This window comes from Delphinus delphis, chromosome 1, assembly GCF_949987515.2.
Source record: "Delphinus delphis chromosome 1, mDelDel1.2, whole genome shotgun sequence".
Taxonomy (NCBI): domain Eukaryota; kingdom Metazoa; phylum Chordata; class Mammalia; order Artiodactyla; family Delphinidae; genus Delphinus; species Delphinus delphis.
Window position 1 is genome coordinate 18,846,046 of NC_082683.1, and position 22,178 is coordinate 18,868,223.

General features: G+C 43.4%; 1 protein-coding gene and 1 long non-coding RNA gene across 4 annotated transcripts in view; one reads left to right on the forward strand and one right to left on the reverse strand.

Annotated features, from left to right (window-relative positions):
* Positions 1 to 1,470: 1,470 nt before the first annotated feature.
* Positions 1,471 to 18,768, reverse strand: LOC132415659 (uncharacterized). The gene is made up of 4 exons (XR_009517406.1): positions 18,636 to 18,768; positions 2,509 to 2,649; positions 1,803 to 1,921; positions 1,471 to 1,693 (listed from the first exon to the last, which is right to left on the reverse strand). It is a non-coding gene; the product is annotated as an uncharacterized lncRNA (long non-coding RNA).
* Positions 18,769 to 18,891: 123 nt separating this feature from the next.
* RCAN3 (RCAN family member 3) overlaps positions 18,892 to 22,178 on the forward strand; it is a 53,531-nt gene continuing 50,244 nt past the window's right edge. For all 3 annotated transcript variants that reach the window (XM_069540824.1, XM_060016290.1, XM_060016300.1), the window contains exon 1: positions 18,892 to 19,103. The gene's annotated coding sequence lies outside the window, so the exon portion shown is untranslated. The remainder of the gene's footprint in view (positions 19,104 to 22,178) is intronic.

The following is a 22,178-nucleotide window of genomic DNA, read 5'->3' on the forward strand; positions in this document are numbered from 1 at the left end:
CTGGAAAACTGGGACCCAGGCCCACGAGCCTCTGGATAAGCCCTGGAGACCACAGATGAAGAAGCCACACTCTCTGAACTTAAGTGGGAGAAAACAAAATTTAGTTACGCCAAAAATATCTGTTAGAGTTTCCCATTCAATATGGAGCCTAAGCACACGCATTCACCTCCTCTCCATCCCAGAGCGGCTTTGGGCTTAAAGTCAGTAGGTATCAAGAACAAGAGTGCTCTGGGCAGCAATCCGAGGGATTGCCGTGCCGACAGGCACAGAGTAGCTGTGCCCCAGCTGAAGCTCTAAGAATTACTCTAAACAGTGGAAGTGATTTGGCTGTAGAGGGCCCACGGTAAGGATACTGCGGCGGGGTGGGGGAGGGTGTCAAGATGGAGCTGAAGAAATGAATGGACCTCTAGAATAACCAGGAGGAGAAATAAGGAAAGACAGCCCTGTGCAGGCATGATAGACACTGAAGCTCCCTACCCTTAGAGTCAGTCTTGCTTATTTTTGCCTGCATCCCCAGGCAGCCTGCTGGCTCCACACTCACACGCCTGAAGGGGAAGCTGATGGAGAGACCCCGTTCACTTCCTCAGAGACAAAAATTACCCCTCCCACGGAGGGGACCGTAAGCCTTTGAATAAACAAACCCACACGACTGCGAAGGAAACCCACCCAACTCTGCAGGAAGCAATATAGCTCTTCATTCATAAGTGGGAGTTGTCCACCGAGATGCAAGGCATTTGAAGAAATCCAACAACACGAAAGAGAAAGACTAAAATTGTTGAGGTGAAACAAGAATGGCAAGATAGTGTAGTCAAAGCCGGCAATAGTCCACAAGGATTCATTAAATTGTCATCTCTGTTTTTGTGTATGCTTGAAATTTTCATAATAAAAAGTGAAAAAGTGGTGTTTTGAGCACTTGTCATGTGCTAAGTACATACATACAGCAATGAAAAAAAGAGAAACTCCATACAAAGGAGTCAGAAAACGAAGCAAACAATATAAAGTGTGATGGTTAATACAATTGAGGGACTGATGATGAAATTTCATGGGGCCAGGACTAAGCAGGAAACAAGAGAACCCAGAAGGGGAGACGGAAGCTGTGGACATGGCCCTGGGTGCGGTGGAGAGCAGGCACTGTGTCTCAGCCCCGGAGCCCGGGCTGAGCTGGACCCGGAGTTCAGGAGAAGGCGGAGACAACTTTTCAGTCCAAACTAAGGTATCTGCAAGGCCAGCTACATAACATCCAGGGCCCGGTGCAAAACGAAAGTGCAGGGGCCCAAAAAGTGCCATTAAAGGGACCATTTTTTACCCTTCATTTTTGTGTTATGCAATACCCATTTTAAACGCAAATATAAGAGCACTAACTAATAAGGAAATCACTGATATGACACAATTCGTATTTCATTGCTTGTACATGAATAAGTATTGTGTTCTTACCTGAACGATGGAAATCCTACACAAAACTAACTCAACTGTTTTTATTTCTTAATGGGTGTACACATATCCTACCAACATTCTCAGCCTTCAGCTTATTGATGAGTAAAGAAATAAAAAGAGAAGGAGCTGTGGGTGGCCTGAGCTTTCCCTTTCCATCTAGGTCGTCATTTTCAGCGGATGTGGTTGTCTGATAGGCTGATACAGGGAAGTAACACGTGTAAGAAGGACGTGATGGGGATCCTTGTCCGTTGCCTCCTTCCTGCATTGGAAGAAAGTTTCAGTTGGAATGGAAAGTGTAGCCTCTCTAGAATGTCAGCCCTTCCCCACTCCCACCCCTGCCCCCACTGAATCACAGGCCTAACGGTCACCTAGGATTTGCGTTGAGCACGCCTGATGAGGACATCAGGAACGCTACGTGCAAAGAACGCCGCACACACGTTGCTTTTAACTCCTCTGCTCACATGCATGTGGCACCCATCATACCTTGCTGACAAACAGAAAGATGTTCAAAGATAAAATTATTAAGAACTTCAAGATGGCAAACGCAGAGCATTAAACCAAGTGTGAGGCCCTTTTGAGCGTGGGGTCGTGTAGGAGTGCACAGTTCACCCATGCCTGGAAAGCTGGCTCTGGCTCTCTAGGGGCTTTCCCAAGACCCCCACGCGGTGCCCGCGTATGTGGACTCATAGTAGCAAACTGATAGGTCCTCAGTGTGAAAGCTGCCCTGAATCCAGGTCAATCTGGGTCTCATCTCATGAACGACAGCAAACTCCTTTTACCAATCTGGGTTTTTGGATTCTTTAATCAATAGAAATTGATGAGGCCAGACAAGGAATTCAGGTAAGGCTTTATCGCTGCGGCACAAGGGAGCAAAAACATGTAACAGGTGTCCTTGCGCACTCCCTGAGGGGGTGACAAGCTGGTCCCTTAAATGGGGTGGGGGGGGTGGATCGGTGGGTAGGCCAGAGGGGTAGCTTAGGGGGTCTGCCCACCCCCTTGTAGGGACCATGCGCAGGACCCCGCCTTTGCTCCTGGCACCTCAGAAGTGGCAGCTGGGTTTTGGCCTTGTTGTACCTCATTGTTCATATTTTGCCCCAACTGCACATGTGGGCAGTTATTTTTAGTTCCTTAGAGTTTCTTGTATTCTGCTGGTCGAGGAGATATTCGTCCAGGTGCAAGTACTGCAGCAAAGGGTCCCAGGTCCCAGGTCCCAACCTGTCATAGGAATAGAAGAGAGTTTTACTTGAGCCAAACTGAGGACTATAGCCCAGGAGACAGCCTCTCGGATAAGTGAAGAACTGCTCTAGAGAACCATGGTTTTCAGCACAATTTTGTATCTTGTCAGGACAAAGAAAACCAAATAAGTCAGGGATACATTCCTTCAAGGTTTAAAAACAAACAAACAGATCAGCACATACACAGTAAGTCAGTATGGCCTTGGCACCTGGAAAGGGAGTCTTATCATTCAAAGGAGTACTAGCATTGGCATCCCAGGAAGGGAGGCATTTAATCTTTATTTTTAACACGGACATTCTTTACTTCTGGTCAATATGTCCTTTTCTTTAATAATTAAAGCAGATGTACAATGTTTGTTTGATAGGCCACAAACAGGCTGTGTTAGTTAGCATAAAATCAAGTTAACCTATGTATAAGCCAGAATGACTTCCCCATACCTCAATATGTGAAAATGTCTTTCATTGCTCTTAAAAGGTGTTGGTGTCCATTCTGACTGAAATAAATCTCAGATTCAAAGAAAGAAAGATTCAAAGAAAGAAAGAAAACAAACTCTACTGTGTGGGCATTTCCAGTGTGCTGCTTCCACTTTAAAAACTGAAAAACTGTAAATTCAGAAAATGGTCAAAGCTACCTGGGATACTTTTTTTTCTTCCAGTTTTATTAAGATATAATTGACATACAACACTGTATAAGTTTAAGATGTACAGCATTTGACTCACACACAATGGAATGATTATCACAGTAAGTTTAGTACACGGGATACTTTTGAAGTAAAAGAGCAAGGTAGGTGCCTGAGTCAATTCCCCTCAAGTCAAATCACCTGAAGCCTAAAGCCGACAGCTTGATTTGTTGGATAAACGTGCTTATCTAATTTACATTTCAACTGTAACCCATTCAACCCAGGCCTCACCAGACCATGACTTTGGCTAATAATACTTTTCCTTTTTATACCCAGACTGTTACAGCACAAGCTTCTAATAGCTAGAAATTAACCACTTCAATGTGACATTCTCTTCCCCAGCCCCATATTCTGCTTTTTTGAGAGATTCTCAGGAAACATTTCAAGTGTACTGTGTGCTCTGTAACATCTCTTGGGTTTTCCTTTCTTAATTACTCTTCTTGCCATGACCTCTGCTCTACCAGCCACTTTGAGACCATCACTGAGCTGGGTCAGCTGCCCCCTGCTGGTGACCTCCCACTGATATATACTCCCCCTACCCTCTCTGGTCCTTACTGTGGGCCTCCCCCTCCAAAGCATGGGTCAGGCCTTCAGCAGCCCCTGGAAATAGCTTCTTGTGAGCCCACAAGTCCAAACAGAACCTCAGGAACCCTTCAGAAGCAGGACTCTCATCTGGTTCCAGGTAGGCCTCCACACCATGGGGCTAGCTGCCCATCCCCTTTCTCCTCCACCAGGTTTCTCTGAGCACCTGAGAACCCAGACCTGACTAATCCCACTGAGCCCTGAAAGAACAAGTCTTTCCTCAAGAATTTGGCTTCATCAAAAGAAAGCCCAACTCAGTGGTCCCTCCCAGAACTGAGGCAACTCAGCCTGGTCCTTTAGACACTGGCAACATCAAGATGAATGCTCGTAGCATTTGAAAACCACTCAGTGGCCACACACATTGTAGTACAACTGTGCACATGATCTCTGGTCTGGTCGTTTAGGCGGGGTTTTTTTAGTGTCTTCTAGATCTCCGGTGATATTGCTCCCTGACTGAAGGAAGATCACATGGCCTGTCCAATAATAGCTAAGAGAAGCACAGAGCAGGACACAGGGAGGCAGCACAGTATCAAGGCTAAGAGTACAGGCTCTGGAGCTTACTTTCTCTGAAACCTTAGGAAAATACATAACCCCTCCAAACCTCAGTTTCCTCATCTGTAAAATTGGCATGGTAATACTGCCTCCCTTGCAGTTTGTTGTAAGGATGTAATATACAACAATGCCTGGTACTGAGTGACGTCTAAATAACATTAGCTACTGTTATTATTTTTCTTTAAGCTAGGGAGCAGTATAAATAGAGGCACAGAGCCACAGGCCAAAGTCAAAGAGCTAGGTGCTTAGATTTTGGCTTCTTGCATTGTATTTGGGGCTTGGCCACCTTTGGGAGGCCTTTTGAATAGACATGTATCTCATCTACTCATGAATGGATTTTTACAAGTTTAACCTTATCACCAAGCTTGTGGGTATCTTTTTGAAGACGCCCTTGCATACACAGTTTCTAAAACTACAAAGCTAGTCTCAGTCATACCTAAGGATAAAATCTTCCGGTTACCAAGGTATGCAAATGCAATGGACTGAATGTTTGTGTGACCCCCAAATTCATGTGCTGAAACCCTAATCCCAATGTGATGGTATTTGGAGGCAGGGCCTTTGGGAGGTAATTAGGTCATGAGGGCAGAGCCTTCATGAATGGGATTAGTGCCCTTATAAGAAGAGGCAATGCCAACAAATTGGACAACCTAGAAGAAACGGACGAGTTTCTAGAAACCTACAGCCCACCAAAACTGAATCAAGAAGAAATAAATAATTTGATCAGACCGATCACTAGAAGTGAAATAGAATCTATAATAAAATAAATTCCCTGCAAACAAAAGTCCAGGACTGATGGCTTCACTGAGGAATTCTACCAAAACATACAAAGAAGAACTTATACTGATCCTTCTCAAACTCTTGCAAAAGACTGAAGAGGAGGTAACACTCCCAAAGCCATTCTATGAAGCCACCACCCTGATAAATATACTACCAAAACCAGACAAAGATACTACCAAAAAAGAAAATTACAGGCCAATGTCTTTCATGAACATAGATGCAAAAATTCTCAATAAAATACTAGCAAGCCAAATCCAACAACACATAAAAAAGATCATAGACCACAATCAAGTTGGGTTCATCCCAGGGTCACAAGGATGGTTCAACATACACAAATCAATCAATGTGATACACCACATCAACAAAGGAAATGACTAAAACCACATGATCATCTCAGTAGATGCAGAAAAAGCATTTGATAAAATTCAACATCCATTCGTAATAAAAAAAAAAAAAGGAAAAACGTTACCAAAGTGGGCATAGCGGGAACATATCTCGACATAATAAAAGCTATTTATGACAAAACTACAGCCAACATAATACTCAATGGTGAAAAGTTGAAAGCCTTCCCACTAAAATCTGGAACAAGACAAGGATGCCCACTCTCACCACTTCTATTCAACATGATACTGGAAGTCCTAGACAGAGCAATCAGACAAGAAAAAGAAATAAAAGTTATTCAGATTGGAAGGGAAGAGGTAAAATTGTCATTATGTGCAGATGACATGATACTATATATGGAAACCACTAAAGACTCCTAGGACTTTAGTGGTTTCCATATATAGTATCATGTCATCTGCACATAACACAAAAACCACTAGGACTGACAAACGAATTCAGCAAGGTAGCAAAATACAAGATTAACATGCAGAAATCTGTTGCGTTTCTTTACATTAACAATGAAACATCAGAAAAATCCTTTTTAAAATCACATCAAAAAAGAATAAAATACTTAGGAATAAACCTGACCAAGTAGGTGAAATACTTATACACTGAGGACTATAAAACACTGATAAAAGAAGTTGAAGGTGATTTAAGGAAATGAGGCTATGGGGGGGGGGAAGGGTAAACGGTGACAAAGCGATAAAGAGGCATGGACATATATACACTACCAAACGTAAGGTAGATAGCTAGTGGGAAGCAGCCGCATAGCACAGGGAGATCAGCTCGGTGCTTTGTGACCGCCTGGAGGGGTGGGATAGGGAGGGTGGGAGGGAGGGAGACGCAAGCGGGAAGAGATATGGGAATATATGTATATATATAACTGATTCATTTTGTTGTGAAGCTGAAACTAACATACCATTGTAAAGCAATTATACTCCAATAAAGATGTTAAAAAAAAAAAAAAGAATATGTTCACCTTCAAATGTAAAAAAAAAAAAAAAAAAAAAAAAAAATGGAAAGATATCCCATGCTCTTGCATTGGAAGAATTAATATTGCTAAAATGGCCATACTACCTAAAGCAATCTTCAGACTTAATGTGCTCCCTATCAAATTACCCATGAAACTTTTCACAGAACTATCGATAGAACAAATAATCCTAAAATTTACATGGAGCCATAGGAGACCCAGAACTGCCAAAGCAATCCTGAAGAAAAAGAACAAGGCTGGAGGCATAACCCTCCCAGACTTCAGACAATACTACAAAGCTATAGTAATCAAAAGAGCATGGTATTGGCACAAAAACAGACATATGGATCAATGGAACAGAAAAAAGAGCCCAGAAATAGACCCACACACCTATGGTCAATTAATCTTTGACAAAGAAGGCAAGAATATACAATGGAGAAAAGATAATCTCTTTGGCAAGTGGTGTTGGAAAAGCTGGACAGCCACGTGTAAATTAATGAAGTTAGAACACACCCTCACACCATACACAAAAATAAACTCAAAATGGCTTAAAGACTTAAATATGAGACAGAACACCATAAAACTCCTAGAAGAGAACATGGGCAAAACATTCTCTGACATAAATCAGAGAAATGTTTTCTTAGTTCAGTCTCCCAAGGCAATAATAAATAAAAGCAAAAATAAGCAAATGGGACCTAATCAAACTTATAAGCTTTTGCACAGCAAAGGAAACCATAAACAAAACAAAAAGACAATCTACAGACTGGGAGAAAATATTTGCGAACAATACAACTGACAAGGGCTTAATTTCCAAAATATATAAACAGCTCATACAGCTCAATAACAAAACAAACAAACAGGGCCTCCCTGGTGGCGCAGCAGTTAAGAATCTGCCTGCCAATGCAAGGGACACAGTTTCGAGCCCTGGCCAGGGAAGATCCCACATGCCATGGAGCAACTAAGCCCATGCGCCACAAGTACTGAGCCAGAGCTCTAGAGCCCGCAAGCCACAACTACTGAGCCTACGTGCCACAACTACTGAAGCCTGCGTGCCTAGAGTCCATGCTCCACAACAAGAGAAGCCACGACAATGAGAAGCCCTCGCACCACAACGAAGAGTAGCCCCCGCTCACCGCAACTAGAGAAAGCCTGCACACAGCAACAAAGACCCAATGCAGCCATAAATTAATTAATTAATTTAAAAAACAAACAAACCAAAAAAACAACCCAATCAAAATGTGGGCAGAAGATCTAAATAGACATTTCTCCAAAGAAGACACACAGATGGCCAACAAACACATGAAAGAGTGCTCAACATCACTAATAATTAGAGAAATGCAAATCAAAACTACAATGAGGTACCACCTCACACTGGTCAGAATGGCTGTCATTAAAAAGTCTACAGATAATAAATGCTGGAGAGGGTGTGGAGAAAAGGGAACCCTCCTGCACTGTTGGGAATGTAAATTGGTGCAGCCACTATGGAAAACAGTATGGAGGTTCCTTAAAAAACTAAAAATAGGGACTTCTCTGGTGGTCCAGTGGTAAAGAATTTGCCTTCCAATGCAGGGGACGTGGGTTTGATCCCTGGTCAAGAAACTAAGATCCCACATGCCGCAGGGCAACTAAGCCCACATGCTCTGGAGCCCATGCGCCTCAACTAAAGAGAAGCCCATGTGCCGCAACGAAAGATCCCGCATGCTGCAACTAAGACAGGATGCAGCCAAATAAATAAATAAATAAAATATTAAAATTAATAAAAAGTAAAATAAAATAAATATTTTTAAAAAAACTAAAAATAGAGTTACTATATGACCCAGCAATCCCACTCTTGGTCATATATCAAGAGAAAACCATACTTCGAAAAGATACATGCACCCCAATGTTCATAGCAGCACTATTTACAATAGCCAAGACATGGAAGCAAACTAAATGTTCATCGTCAGATGAATGGGTAAAGGCATGGTATATACATACAATGGAATACTACTCAAGCATATAAAAGAATAAAATAATGCCATTTGCAGCAACGTGGATGGACCTAGAGATTATCATACTAAGTGAAATAAGTCAGGATAAAGACAAATACCATATGATATCACTTACATGTAGAATTTAAAATATACAAATGAACTTATTTACAAAACAGAAACAGACTCACAGACATAGAAAACAAACTTATGATTACCAAAGGGAAAAGGGAGTAAGGCGAGATAAATTAGGAGTTTGGGATTAGCAGATACAAACGACTGAATATAAAATAGATAAACAACAAGGTCCTACTGTATAGCACAGGAAACTATATTCAATATCTTGTAATAACGTATAATGGAAAAGAATATGTATAATTGAATCACTTCACTGCACACCAGAAACTAACAACAACAAAAAAAGAAGAGGCCAGAGAGCTGGCTTGCTCTCTCTCTGCCACGTGAGGATACACAAGACATCTGTAAACCAGGAAGAAGGCACTCACCAGAACCTGATCGTGATCTTGGACTTCCACCCTCCAGAACTGAGAAATAAATGTCTGTTGTTGAGAAGCCACCCAGGTTACGGTATTTTGTTATAGCAACCCAAGCTGATTAAGACAGCATGTCATTAAGATTTTCTCTCAGTTCTAAACCCACACTTCCAGCGGATGGCTTTGGGGTGCCGGGGCTGAAACCGCCTTTCTGCTTTGCCAGCTGCTCCCGGTGAGGGAGACAGTGAGGCTGCACGAGGAACAAGGACTTACTCCTTCCTATTTCTTGTTCGTAAGTACGTCACTCAGCAACACTGCTTCACTCTAGCGCAGCAGCAGCTGAATCTGGTTTTGCAGTTCTTTCCAGCACTTGGACAACCAACTTCATAGCAACCCCTCAGAGACATCAGCACCCCCTCCTCAGAGGTCTGGGGTCCAGGTCTGCTGTGCCCTCCTCTTACATATTTAACGCCCTTATTGACATAATTCACATACCATACAATTCACTCATCTAAACTGTACAATTCAATGGTTCTTAGTATATCCATGGGTATATGCAACCATCACCACCATTAATTTTAGAACATTTTCATCACCTCTAAAAGAAACCCTGAAAAGAAAATAATAGGTGGATTTTCTCACCTGAGATGGCCCACACTCTGTCTGTGGAGTGCATTTCTCTCTAAATAAATCCACTTCTTACCTATCACTTTGTCTCTCACTGAATTCTTTCTGCGATGAGACATCAAGAACCTGAGCTTCGTTAAGTCCTGAAACCAGTTGTTCTACAGGAACTAAGACCCCCATACTCACGTGGAGGGTGGCAACTACCTGCTGAGCACAAGCACGGGACCAGACTGTTCAGAACCAGAAGGTTGATGATTAAGATTCCTAAAACACCACACTGTTAGTTCACAACCAATCAATGAGAAGAAAGTCATGAATCCTTCAGCCTTCCCTCCCAAATGTTGCCTTTAAAAATGTTCCCCTGGGCTTCCCTGGTGGCGCAGTGGTTGAGAGTCCGCCTGCCGATGCAGGGGACGCGGGTTCGTGCCCCAGTCTGGGAGGATCCCACGTGCCGCGGAGCGGCTGGGCCCGTGAGCCATGGCCGCTGAGCCTGCGCGTCCAGAGCCTGTGCTCCGCAGCGGGAGAGGCCACAGCGGTGAGAGGCCCGCGTACCACACACACACACACACAAAAAATGTTCCCCTGAAAGCCATTGGGGAGTTTGGGTCTTTTGAGCATAAGCTGCCTGTTCTCCTTTCTTGGCCCTGAAATAAAGCTTTCTCTGCTCCAAAAGAAGAAAAAAAGAAAATAACAGGTGTTGGTGAGGATACGGAGAAACTGGAACCCTGTGCACTGCTAGTGGGAATGTAAAATGATGCAGCCACTATGGAAAACGGTATGGTGATTTCTCAAAATTTTAAAAATAGAGTTACCATATGATCCAGAAATGCCACTTCTGGGTATATACAGAAAAGAATGGAAAGCAGGGACTCAAACAGATATTTGAATACCCACATTCACAGCAGCATTATTCATAATAGCCAAAAGATGGAATCAACTCAGTGTCCATTGACACGTGGATAAACTCACAATAGCTAGGTCATGGAAGCAACCTAAATGCCCATCGACAGATGAAAGGACAAAGAAGAGGTGGTACGTATATACAATGGAATAGTACTCAGAGATAAAAAAGAACGAAATTGGGTCATTTGTAGAGACGTGGACGAACCTAGAGACTGTCATACAGAGTGAAGTAAGTCAGAAAGAGAAAAACAAATATTGTATATTAATGCATATATGTGGAATCTAGAAAAATGGTACAGATGAACCGGTTTGCAAGGCAGAAATAGAGACACAGATGTAGAGAACAAACGTATGGACACCAAGGGGGGAAAGCGGGGCAGGGTGGGGGTCGGTGGTGGTGAGATGAATTGGAAGATTGGGATGGACATATATACACTAATATGTATAAAATAGATAACTAATAAGAACCTGCTGTATAAAAAATAAATTTTTAAAATTCAAAAATAAATAATTTTTTTTAAAATGTGGTGTATACATACAACAGAATATTATTCAGCCTTAAAAGGAAGGAAATTCTGACATATCCTGCAATATGGATCAAACTGGAAAACGTGCTAAGTGAAACAAGGCAGACACAAGAGGACAAATACTGTATGATTCCACTTACATGAGGTACTTAGAGTAGTCAGATTCATAGAGACAGAAAGCAGGGAGTGGTGGCTGCCAGGAATGGGGGGAGGCGGGTGGGGAGTTGACCGGGTAGAGAGATTCAATTTGGAAGATGAAAAATGTTCTGGAGATGGATGGTGGTGATGGCTGCACATCAGTGCAAATGTACTTAATGTCACTAACCTGTGTACTTAAAAATGGTTAAAATAGTATATTTTATGTTACACATATTTTACCACAATTAAAAAAAAAAACAAACCTGTACCCTGCAGCTATCACACTCCCCCCCACCCCACCCATATTTCCTATACTCCCTATACCCACCCTCCCAGCCACTGGCAGCCTCTAAGCTATCTTCTGTCTCTGTAGATTTCTGTTTTGGACTTTGACATGAATGGAATCGTGCAATATGTGGACTAGTGTGACTGGTTTCTTTCACTTAGCATAATGTTTTCACAGTTCATCGAAGTTGTAGCATGGATCTGTGCCTCATTCCTTTTTATGGCTGAATATCCTCTTATCTTCTAAGTTTTAATAATTAAACCTCTTCCGTTGGTTCCTTTCATCCTGCTTCCTGCAGTTGCTACCTCTGTGATCCCTTTTTTTTACCTGTTTAGTTACTAGTGAATAACTTTATATGTAGGTAACAATTCTTTATATTAAATTCTTTCTGTTCAAATCACTAGTGTGACTTCTGTCTCCTGATCAAACCCTGGGAGTCAAGAAAAATCAAGATAATTTGAATTCCTGGGCTATTCATGCAGCTGCCTATTTTTAATGTTCCATTTTCTTCCTTTCTTTTCTGTGCCCCATCCCCTTTCCTGATGATGGTCTTCTAGCTCTTATTATCCTCCACCCATCTGCAGCCCAAATTAATCAGGAAATAATATCTCCTCCTAACAAATTCAAGAAATGCAACATTTAAAGAGCGGCTCCTTCCAGCGTGGAGTAGCCCTGCTGCTCTTGAACCCATCTGCAGTGAATTCTGCAGCCTCTGAGTCTGCAGGCAAATAGGACTGATTCTTCGTAATTTAGAGGAACATAACTGGATGAAATCTTACACAGCATCCAGGCTTCAGAAGGCACTGATATACCTCATCTTACAAAAAAGATTGGAAGGAAATATACCAAAATATTGAATAATCTCTAGATCATGGGGCTATAAGTGATTTTAATTTTCTTATTTATCCTTTTGTTTTCAAATTATCCATAAAAACCTAGGTTATTATTATTATTATTTATTTATTTTTTTTTTTTGCGGTACGCGGGCCTCTCACTGTTGTGGCCTCTCCCGTTGCGGAGCACAGGCTCCGGACGCGGAGGCTCAGCGGCCATGGCTCACGGGCCCAGTCGCTCCACGTCACGTGGGATCCTCGCGGACCGGGGCACGAACCCGTGTCCCTTGCATCGGCAGGCATACTCTCAACCACTGCGCCACCAGAGAAGCCCCAAGTCTAGTTTTTATAATGAGAAATTTTAAGTATAAAAAATCGACATCACTCATCTCCCAACCAATGGTGCTGGTAAGAAGCTTCCCCCTTCCCAGCCGGCTCTTGGATTCTGTTGTAACTCTCTTCTTTGGGGAATGACTGATTTTCCAGGAAGAGGAGATAAATGAGGGTGTTACCAGGGAGGCTGGGCAATTAAAGCCTCTTCAGGAAAAGGTGTCATCTACAAGGCAAATCCCATAGGAGATCTAGAGCATGTGGTAGGCCGTGAATTTAAATATCTAATATGCCTGGGTTCTATGAGCCTTTGAGACAGAGAGACAGAGACAGAGACCAATTGGCAGGCAGGCAGGCAGGCTTCCATCTTCAGGCCTCTTCCTTCCTCAGTGTGTGTTCTCTCATGAGGTGATCTCTCTCACGATCAGAAGCAGCTCTGTTTCCTCCCTCCCTTTCTCTCTTCCAGATTTATTGAGCACCTACTATATACCAGAACCAGATATTGTTATAGGAGCTGGGGATTTATCAGTGAACAGACTACTCCCTGCCCCCATGGAACTAATATTCTAGTAATGGGCTTAGGCCATTAAATCAGTAACTGCATAATTATTCTCTTAAATACAACTGTGATAGATGCCATGAAAAGTAGCATAGGGAACTGTGGGTCATTCACAAGGTATATCATTTGGGATTAGGTTTGGCTGCAACAGACACCTAACAGTATAGAAGAATATTTCTCTCCCAGGTAAAGGCAGTCTGGATACAGGCAACCCAGGGCTGGTATGACAGCTCCAGTGTCACAAGGAATCCTGGATCCACATCTTTTGGATCCACCACCCCAGCATGTGGCTTCCATCTTCAAGGTTACCTCCTGGTCCAAAATGCCTGCTGGAGCTCCAGCTATCATATTCATATTGCAGGCTAGAAGAAAGAGGAACAGTAGAAGTGCACAGGGTACCTCTCCCAGCTAAGTCAGCTTCCTTTTGCTCATATCTCACTAGGCAAAATTAATTTATGCCTAGTTGCAAGGGAGGTAACACATTGCTGCCTTGAATAACATTTACTTGTAAACTGATAATAAACCAACTAATGTTTACTGTGTCTAATGTTTAATGTGTCTAGCTCTTTAGAGAACAACCCTGCAGTGCAGATATCATCACTGTCATTCAACAGACTGGAAAAGTGAGGTTCAGTGGGTTTAAAGAAACTGCTCGCAGATCACACCACCAGTGATGGTGGAGCTGACTTCCTGAAGCCCATGCTCTTTCCATTGTATTTTGCTGCCTTCCCACCAGCAACTAAAAAAATGGAGAAGAAAGTTCCTCAGACTTGTCATTGATTATATTTAAAGAAAGGCCACTTTTTTCTATTTAAAGTGCATTGATGCTACGCAGCCAATGAAAAGAACTTAGATCTGTATAAAAGCAGGGACATGGTCTGTTTTGTTCACCACTATCTTCTCAATGCCTAGAACAGTGCTGGGCAAATAGCAGGAATCCAATAAATGTGAATGTTCCCTGAATGTTCTTTTGTACCCCTTTCCAGTCAATCTCCATCCTTCAGATGCAACCACTATTCTGATGCTGATTACCATAGGTTAGTTTGGCCTTTTATTTAACCTCATGTAAATGGAATCATACATCTATAACTCTTTGGTGTCTGCCTTCTTTTTGCCCAACAGTTTTTTGAGATTTATTTATGCTGTTATGTGTATCAGTAGTTTATTCTTTTAATGGCTGTGTAGTATTCCATTGTTGGAATATACCATAGTTTGCTTATCCATTCTTCTTTTGATGAACATTTATAATATTCCCAGTTTGTGTATATTATGAGTGAATAAAGATGTTAAAAGCATTCTTGTACAACCCCTCCCCCTTTGGGGGGATACTTGCTGACATTTTTTGTGAATATATAACTAGGAATTGAATTTCCGAGCCGCAGGGTAGATGTACACTTAGCTTGAAAAACTGGCAAAAGTTCCCCCAAATTGGTTGTCTCCTTTTACATTCCACCAGCAACCCTGGAGTGTGAGATGGAGATCTTCTATCATTTCTATTAATTCCATAGCACAAACCTAATAAGGACTTTTTATAAATTTATTTATTTATTTTTGGCTGCGTTGGGTCTTCATTGTTGCGCACGGGCTTTCTCTAGTTGCGGCGAGCAGGGGCTACTCTTTCTTGCCCTGCGCAGGCTTCTCATTGCAGTGGCTTCTCTTGTTGAGGAGTACCGGCTCTAGGGCACACGGTCTTCAGTAGTTGTGCCACGTGGGCTCAGTATTTGTGGCTCACGGGCTTAGCTGCTCCGCGGCATGTGGGATCTTCCCTGACCAGAGCTCGAACCCGTGTCCCCTGCATTGGCAGGCGGATTCTTAACGACTGCGCCACCAGGGAAGTCCCTAATAAGGACTTTTTAAAGTATTGACTTTTAAGTCTACTCAGATAAGAATAACAAAATCTGAAATGAAATCATCTGTCTGGAAATTCTCCTCCAAGGTAAGAGATGAGCTACTCAGGATCTGTAGCCTTACCTGATGAGTTCTACTTGAGTTTTTCAGGACAGCAAAAATGCTTATCAACCTTGGCATAGGTTTCAATGGATTGAGTCACAAGGGATCAATTTCTCTCTCTTTTTTTCTCTGCCTGTAACTCAAACCTCACAATGATGAAGAGGAGAGGGAGGGAGTGTTAGAAATGTAAAACTATGTGAAGTTCGTTCATAACAAGCACTTATACACCGTGGGCACAATGTAAGAGGGAAGATGTGGAGGATTCCATTCTTGTCCTTAAGTTGCTCACAACCTAGTTGATAGATATAAGATGGCACCTCTCCCTCTGCCCACCATGAAAAGATTGATGTTGTTCTGGATTCGGCCCTTTGCCCTTTTTGTGTTTCTTTTCCACCTGCTCCTCCGGGGTCATCTCACCGGAGCTAATGATTTCAACTACCCCGCACACCTCCTTCCAAAATCACTATGCTTGGTTTGAGCCCACTCCTAGGCTCCAGACCTGTGTCTTCCAGCTGCTTCTATCCCAACTCCTCTCTCATGCTCAAAACTTACATATAATTCATCAGTAAGTTTTGTTAACTTTGCCTTTAAATTTCACCAGGAACATACTATTTTTCACCACTTCCTTTCCTATAACCCTTGTCCAAGCCACTGTCATCTCTGGCCTGCCTTATTGTAATAGCTCTACCAAATCAGTATTGCTATCTTATCGCCTGTTGCCTGCTCTTTACACATTTCCCTTTCTTTCGGTAATAAAAACTTGAATTACCTTTGGTGAATGTAACCGTCAGGGTTCCTGCAGAAGGTTAATCTGAGCTGAGTTTGGTAAAGGTTATATACAAATGTGTGGGCAGGGTTGAGGGAAACAAGAAGGAATGATAGGATGAAACTCTGAGGCTGCCAGCAGTAGGGAGCTACCACCACCTCTAGGCCAAGAGAAGGGAGACTCTACCAGAGCTAGGAGAGACCCGTATGAAGAGGGGCACTAGACAGAAGACTCAACAGAGGTATGTGGCCAACATGCAGTGACCCAGAAGGGAAAGGGCCTGCGGAAGGGGCCTAACTTCATCCTCCTCCAATCCTCTGCACGCCTCCAATGCCTTCTATGGATAAATTCAACTGTAAGCCAGAGAACTAGGGACCCATTGAAGCAGTCCATGCTGGTATCTCCTAAGGCACAAATCAGGTAGAAAAAAATGTAGAGTAGATAAAGGGACCAAGAGAAAAATTTTTGGTCACACAGGAAGCCACGTTTCCCCAATTCTCAGTCCATGAGATTTAAGAGCTACTCCAGAGGTTAGCACATGACCCAGGTCTGGGCTATCAGAATAGTCCACGCCCCTTCTGAAGAGAGTGGCTTAATGATGCACAAGTAACCCAAGTTAGACCAACGAGATGCAGTCCTGGGACTTTTGTTGACAGCACTGAAGAAAAGAAACTCTAATGGTAAGGATATGATGTGAAGTTGTTAGCAGCCATTCTGCTATCTCATGGGGAAAGGCAGCCTGAGAAAGAAGTCAACACGAAGGAAAACAGAGTTAAGAAATGGAGATCAAATCCTGATGTCATACTTTTAAGCCCTTAGATCCAGCCATGCTTGAAGCCCACAACTTTTCTGCATTACATGAGGTAATGAATTCCATTTGCTGTTTAATCCAGTTTGAGTGGTATATTACATGCAAAAAAAACAAAAACAAAACCTCTTGAATAATATTTAATACTTATCCCAAAGACCAACATAAAGGCATACCTTTATGTCTCTAAATATGCCATTATTCTATGGAATGTCCTTTTCCATATTCTCCACCTAGAAAAATCCTACTCAAATATCCTCTTAATGCAAAGCCTTCCCTCAGTTTTCCAGGTAGAATTGCTCGATCCTTCCTCTGCTTTGTCAGCACTTTGCAAATGCCTCTATCAGTGTACATATAAAGTCGTGTCATAGTTAGTTGTTTGCTTATCTGTCTCCCCTATCTGTGACCTCCTGAAGGGATAGATTTGCATGGCCCTTACCCCTGTAAGCCTAGTACCCAGCACAAGGCCTAAACCCTGAGTTAAACAAGGCTAAACCAGTCTTTTTACTTTAGGACTTCTCAGAGCCATTTCTGTGTTAAGATGCATTAATGGATCCCCATGCAGGGGTACCGAATGCAGCAACTTCCAAATTCATTTGACCTAAAAGCTCAATTTTTGCTGAAGTTGCTGTGTTTGAGAAATTTAGAGAAGAAAAATAACTGCGGCTCTTAGGGTGACCTTAACGCATGAAGTGGCTCTCAATAAATATTTGTTAAGTGAATGAAAGGGAGAACTTGGTGGGGCGCAAGGGGCAGTAGGGTTGGAAGCAACAGAAACAACACAAGCAATGAACAGGAAGCCAGAGGGGTGATCCGTTGGACATATCTCTGTGATGGTGCCAGGTCAATTGCTAAAGAATGATTGGGACCATAATGCAATCCTGTTTCCTTAGTTTAAATCTAACAGAGATTAGATGTATTCTACACACTTTAATCCTTCTTCCTGTCCCATGACCCAGGGGCTAAGTGCCTCACGGCACTGCTTCCTTGATTTTGACCTTCAATTTGCTTCACTTTGCCTCAGAGGGGATTATGTGGGAGATCAGAGCTGATTTTCCTCTAACTGCACACCTTAAGTCAAATTCCTTTCCTGTTCTGTGCCTCTGTTTCCCTCTCTGTGAACACAGGCTCCTTTCCAAGCTTGGCTCAGACGCCTTGGGAAAAAAAATTTTTTTTTTTTAAATAACCTGACAAAGGAAGCCCCAGTCCTACCACTGTAACTTTGGACAACTCATTGAACAGCTCAGGCCCTTGGTCTTTCTATTTGTAAAAGAAATAGAGGCTTCTGAGAGAATCAAGGAAGACTGTGAGGTGAAAAGTGTTTTGCAAACGGGGAATAAAACATTAGAAATGTAAATATTATTAGGATTCTACATACGATGAAGAGGAGGTGGAGGGGGAGTGGAGGGCGGGGGGTTGGAGGAGGCGGCGGCTGCAGCAGAAGCCCACCGTGGTTCAGAGCCCAGGACAAGGAGTCAGCACCCGGACGCAGCCTATAGCTCAACCACCTAACTTGCTGTCTCGCCTTGGGGAATTAAGCACATGGAAGCCCTCTTCATCTATAAAAGGAGGATAATAATGTTCGGTTCGCTGGTTGTGAGGTTAAACGAGGTAAATCCTGCAAAGCACACGTTGCAGTGTACATAGTAACTAGCCCTCAGTAAATGTTCATTATATTCCTACTAACTATTCTTGCCACCGACTGAATGGGACCAAGCAAGAAAAGGAGATAAGCCATTTCTGGTCACGGTGCAAGCCCAGAAGATCGCCAAAGGTCCCGCCGTCGGGGGCACCTAAAGCCCCCTCCCCAGCTAGACCGCCCAAGCCCCTCACCTGCGCGGAACAAGAAAACCCGGATGCAGGTCAAGTGCGAGAGCGCAGCCAGGCTCCCGCCCCGGCCCCAAGGCCGCACGCGAAGGGCGGGGCCGCTTCCTGCCGGCTACTGGTCCCCGCGCGCCCCCGCCGGGCGGTCTACACCGGGCGCCTGCGCCGCGCGAGCTCGCCGGAGGTGGGGGGAGGGGGGGCGGAGCCGCGCGGGACCGGGCGCGCGCGCGCGCGACGCCGACGGCCTCGCTCTACAGGACGCGGCTCGCGCCCAGGCGGAGGCGGCCGCTCCCGCGGACGTCGAGGGCGTGGCGGCTAGGCTCTGGGCAACGGGCACCTAGCAGACTGTACCCCGGCGATCGCCCGCCGCGTCTCCCCAAGTGCGGCCCCTCGCGGCGCCCCGTCTCCCGCGTAGCCCGTCTGGCCGTCCCGGCCTCTCCTTGCCTGCCTGCCTGCCTGCGGCGGCCACGCGAGCAGGTGAGTCTCCCCTTCGCAGGGTGGGGCCGCCTCTCCGAGCAGGCTCTGCCCCCGGCTCTCGGTAGGATGGGGGGCACTGGGTGTGGCAAGTTAAAAAAAGAAACGGTCCACAGGTGCCGGGAGGGGTGGGCGCTCCTGTGCCCGAGACCCCAGAGACGCTGCGCCTTTGCCTTCCGGGTCCAGCCCCTCTGGCGTCCAGGCTCTTCTCTGACAGCTCTGGGGTCGTGTCTTGGAAAACAAAACCAAGAAAAATGTTCTCTCTCCCAACAGCTGTTTGACTTTTTGAAAAGCTGACAGAGCCAGCGTGCTCCTGAAGGCAGAAGGGTGCAGTCCAGGGGCGACCAGAAGTTGGAAGCCCCTCCTTTTTTCTTGCTCTCCTTCCTCCGTGATGCGCGGGTAACGATCGCATTACCTATTCGATAACTTCTTGAAACTTGTCTGTCTGCTTCCATCTGCTGCCTGGACCAATAGAGCAGTAGTGGTCCGTTTTCAGGTTGCTTCGTCCCAGCTTCCGTGCAAAATCTGATCATCTCCTTCAGGGATTAGGAGTCTAGTGCAGGGAGCAGTTCAGATCCGTGTTGCAGATACAAACTAGGATTATTTAAAGTGATGGTTTAGTGCAGTGCTCAAAGCCAGAAGTATTTGCTCCTTCTTGTTGAAAGTTACCTAGCACACCACATTTATTCGAACTTTTAATAGAAGTCTCTGTATTTCATAGAAGTCTCAGATGTACAATTTCATAAGCGATTGACTTATTTGTAGCTGTGATTACATAGGATTTAAAGTGATTAATTTTAAGACTGTTTCATTAGCTCTGATTCAAAATACTAAATTATAAAAACACATAGACTGAGACTCAGAATACAGATGTTTGTGTATCAGCTAAGTGCGTGCTTTTTGGTGGGGATATTATATTGGTTTTCTAGAAATGGATTTTTGATGCGGGAAGACAGTGAAAGGCCTGAAAACTCAGAGCCCCTTCTTTAGCCACGCTGTCAGCTTTATGTTTTATCAGGTTGGCAAAACTTTTCTTTCTTAGCGTGGGAAGAGATTTCAGTGCTTTTCAGGAAAACAAGATTTGTCCCACTATTGAATTGTAACATCTGTAAAACTTTTAAACGTGTTCATGTTAAGGATTACAAATGAGTACAAATTTTGTATGGTACTAGAGGATATGTTGGTTGAAAGACTTAGGCAAAACATCATGAAAAATAGTGTGATTTGGAAATCTATTAGGCTGAAACCTGTGAAATAATGGGAGGTCTAAAGTTCAATACCGTTTGTTATTTAGACCCAAAGAGCTACAGAAGGTGGAGGTCAGACAGTGGATCTCCACTTTTTTCCTAGAATGTAGAGGTTATAGTGAGAGGAAATGAATTACATACAGCGAAACGAATAGCATCAGTCTTTACATCTCTACTTCAATTATTCTTTAAAACCTGTTATTTTCATTTGTTCTGACAAATGTGAAAAGAGGGCATAGGTCATTGAAACATACAAAATTCAAAAATCTAATTTTCATCTTTACTGTTGCACCATTTTTTTTTTCATACCACAGCTACTAAAAAGTAGTAAGATTCTACCTAAAAGTAGTGAGTGGGGAGGAAGTGGGAGATAGAGGCTTGCAGGATAGCTATTCAGAACCCCCACATTGACAATCCAGAGGGTTTTTTTTAAAAAAGGAATTTAGTCTAAATTTATAATTTAGACGTTTTTAAAAGGTATTTAGTAGTTCAACAGCATCTGTGAGTATTTTCCTCATTTTATATTGAGAGGACAAATGTAATACAAAAAGCCAAGTGACTGTTCCAAGGTTATTCAGCAGGGCACTTGTAGAGCTGGAAATGGGGTATTTTGTTTGCTTCCAGTATTGATCAATAGCATTTTGAGCACATCAAAACGTAATAAAGTGCATCTAGCTAAGGTATTTTAAATATGCACCAAGTTGAGAAGCATACTATTTTGAAAAATTATTCTTTTTTTAATCCTGGAGGAGGAGGAGGAATTTACCTTTTCCTGATCAGAATTTAAAATGCAGAGTCAAATCCATGTGCTTGACATTTTCCCCTGATGGATTACTTCTGTCACTAGGCTTGTAGCAGAGCAGAGGGTCATGCTACTTGGAGTTTTCCACTCATGTGATATTTCCATGAAGAAACAATTTGCCAGAAGCCAGCCACAGCTACCGTTGTGCTGCAGATGATGCTAAACCCTGATTAGCACAGACCTTGGCTTACAAAAGCTAGTGGATATCGGTTCAGCCCTTTCCAATCAATATTTCCCTGAGTTAGTAAACTGAGGGACAGGTTAGCCTTGTAGGAGTTGCAGTGAGGCAGAGTTAGCAACAACTCCAGTAATATCAGCATAGAGGCTGTATACTTCTGTAAATTTTTTTCTTTTCCTTAATAAAACCAAACAACTTAAGTACCGGCTGAGTTACCTTGTAAGATGATTTCTTTACAGATGTGCTAGGATTGTCTTTTCCACTGGTTGACTCTGATCATATCTCTCTGTTCAAATCTGGCTGCATTTATGATGTCAGAAAATTGTGAAATAGTTGATGATGTTGACTTAAGCTATATCCAAAAAAATCTCATGGCAGGCCTTTAGCAAGAGAACCGTCATATGAAGGACAACATCTCTAATACTGTGTGCACTGAATTACAACATAAAATTCTTTGAGGCCCATAAAAAGTGCACCATGGCCTTTTCTCAGTTAGCTCTCTGGGGGTTTTTTTAGTTTTTTTTTTTTTTTTTGCGGTACGCGGGCCTCTCACTGTTGTGGCCTCTCCCGTTGCGGAGCACAGGCTCCGGGCGCGCAGGCTCAGCGGCCATGGCTCACGGGCCCAGCCGCTCCGCGGCATGTGGGATCCTCTCGGACCGGGGCACGAACCCACATCTCCTGCATCGGCAGGCGGACTCTCAAACACTGTGCCACCAGGGAAGCCCAGCTGTCTGTTTTTAAATCTTTAAATGATTTCATACTGGAGCTATATTACTACTACCAGTGGTTGCTCTGGAGCTGATTTTATTGATCTGCAACTGAACAGTTTTCTTGAAATGATACAAAGTATT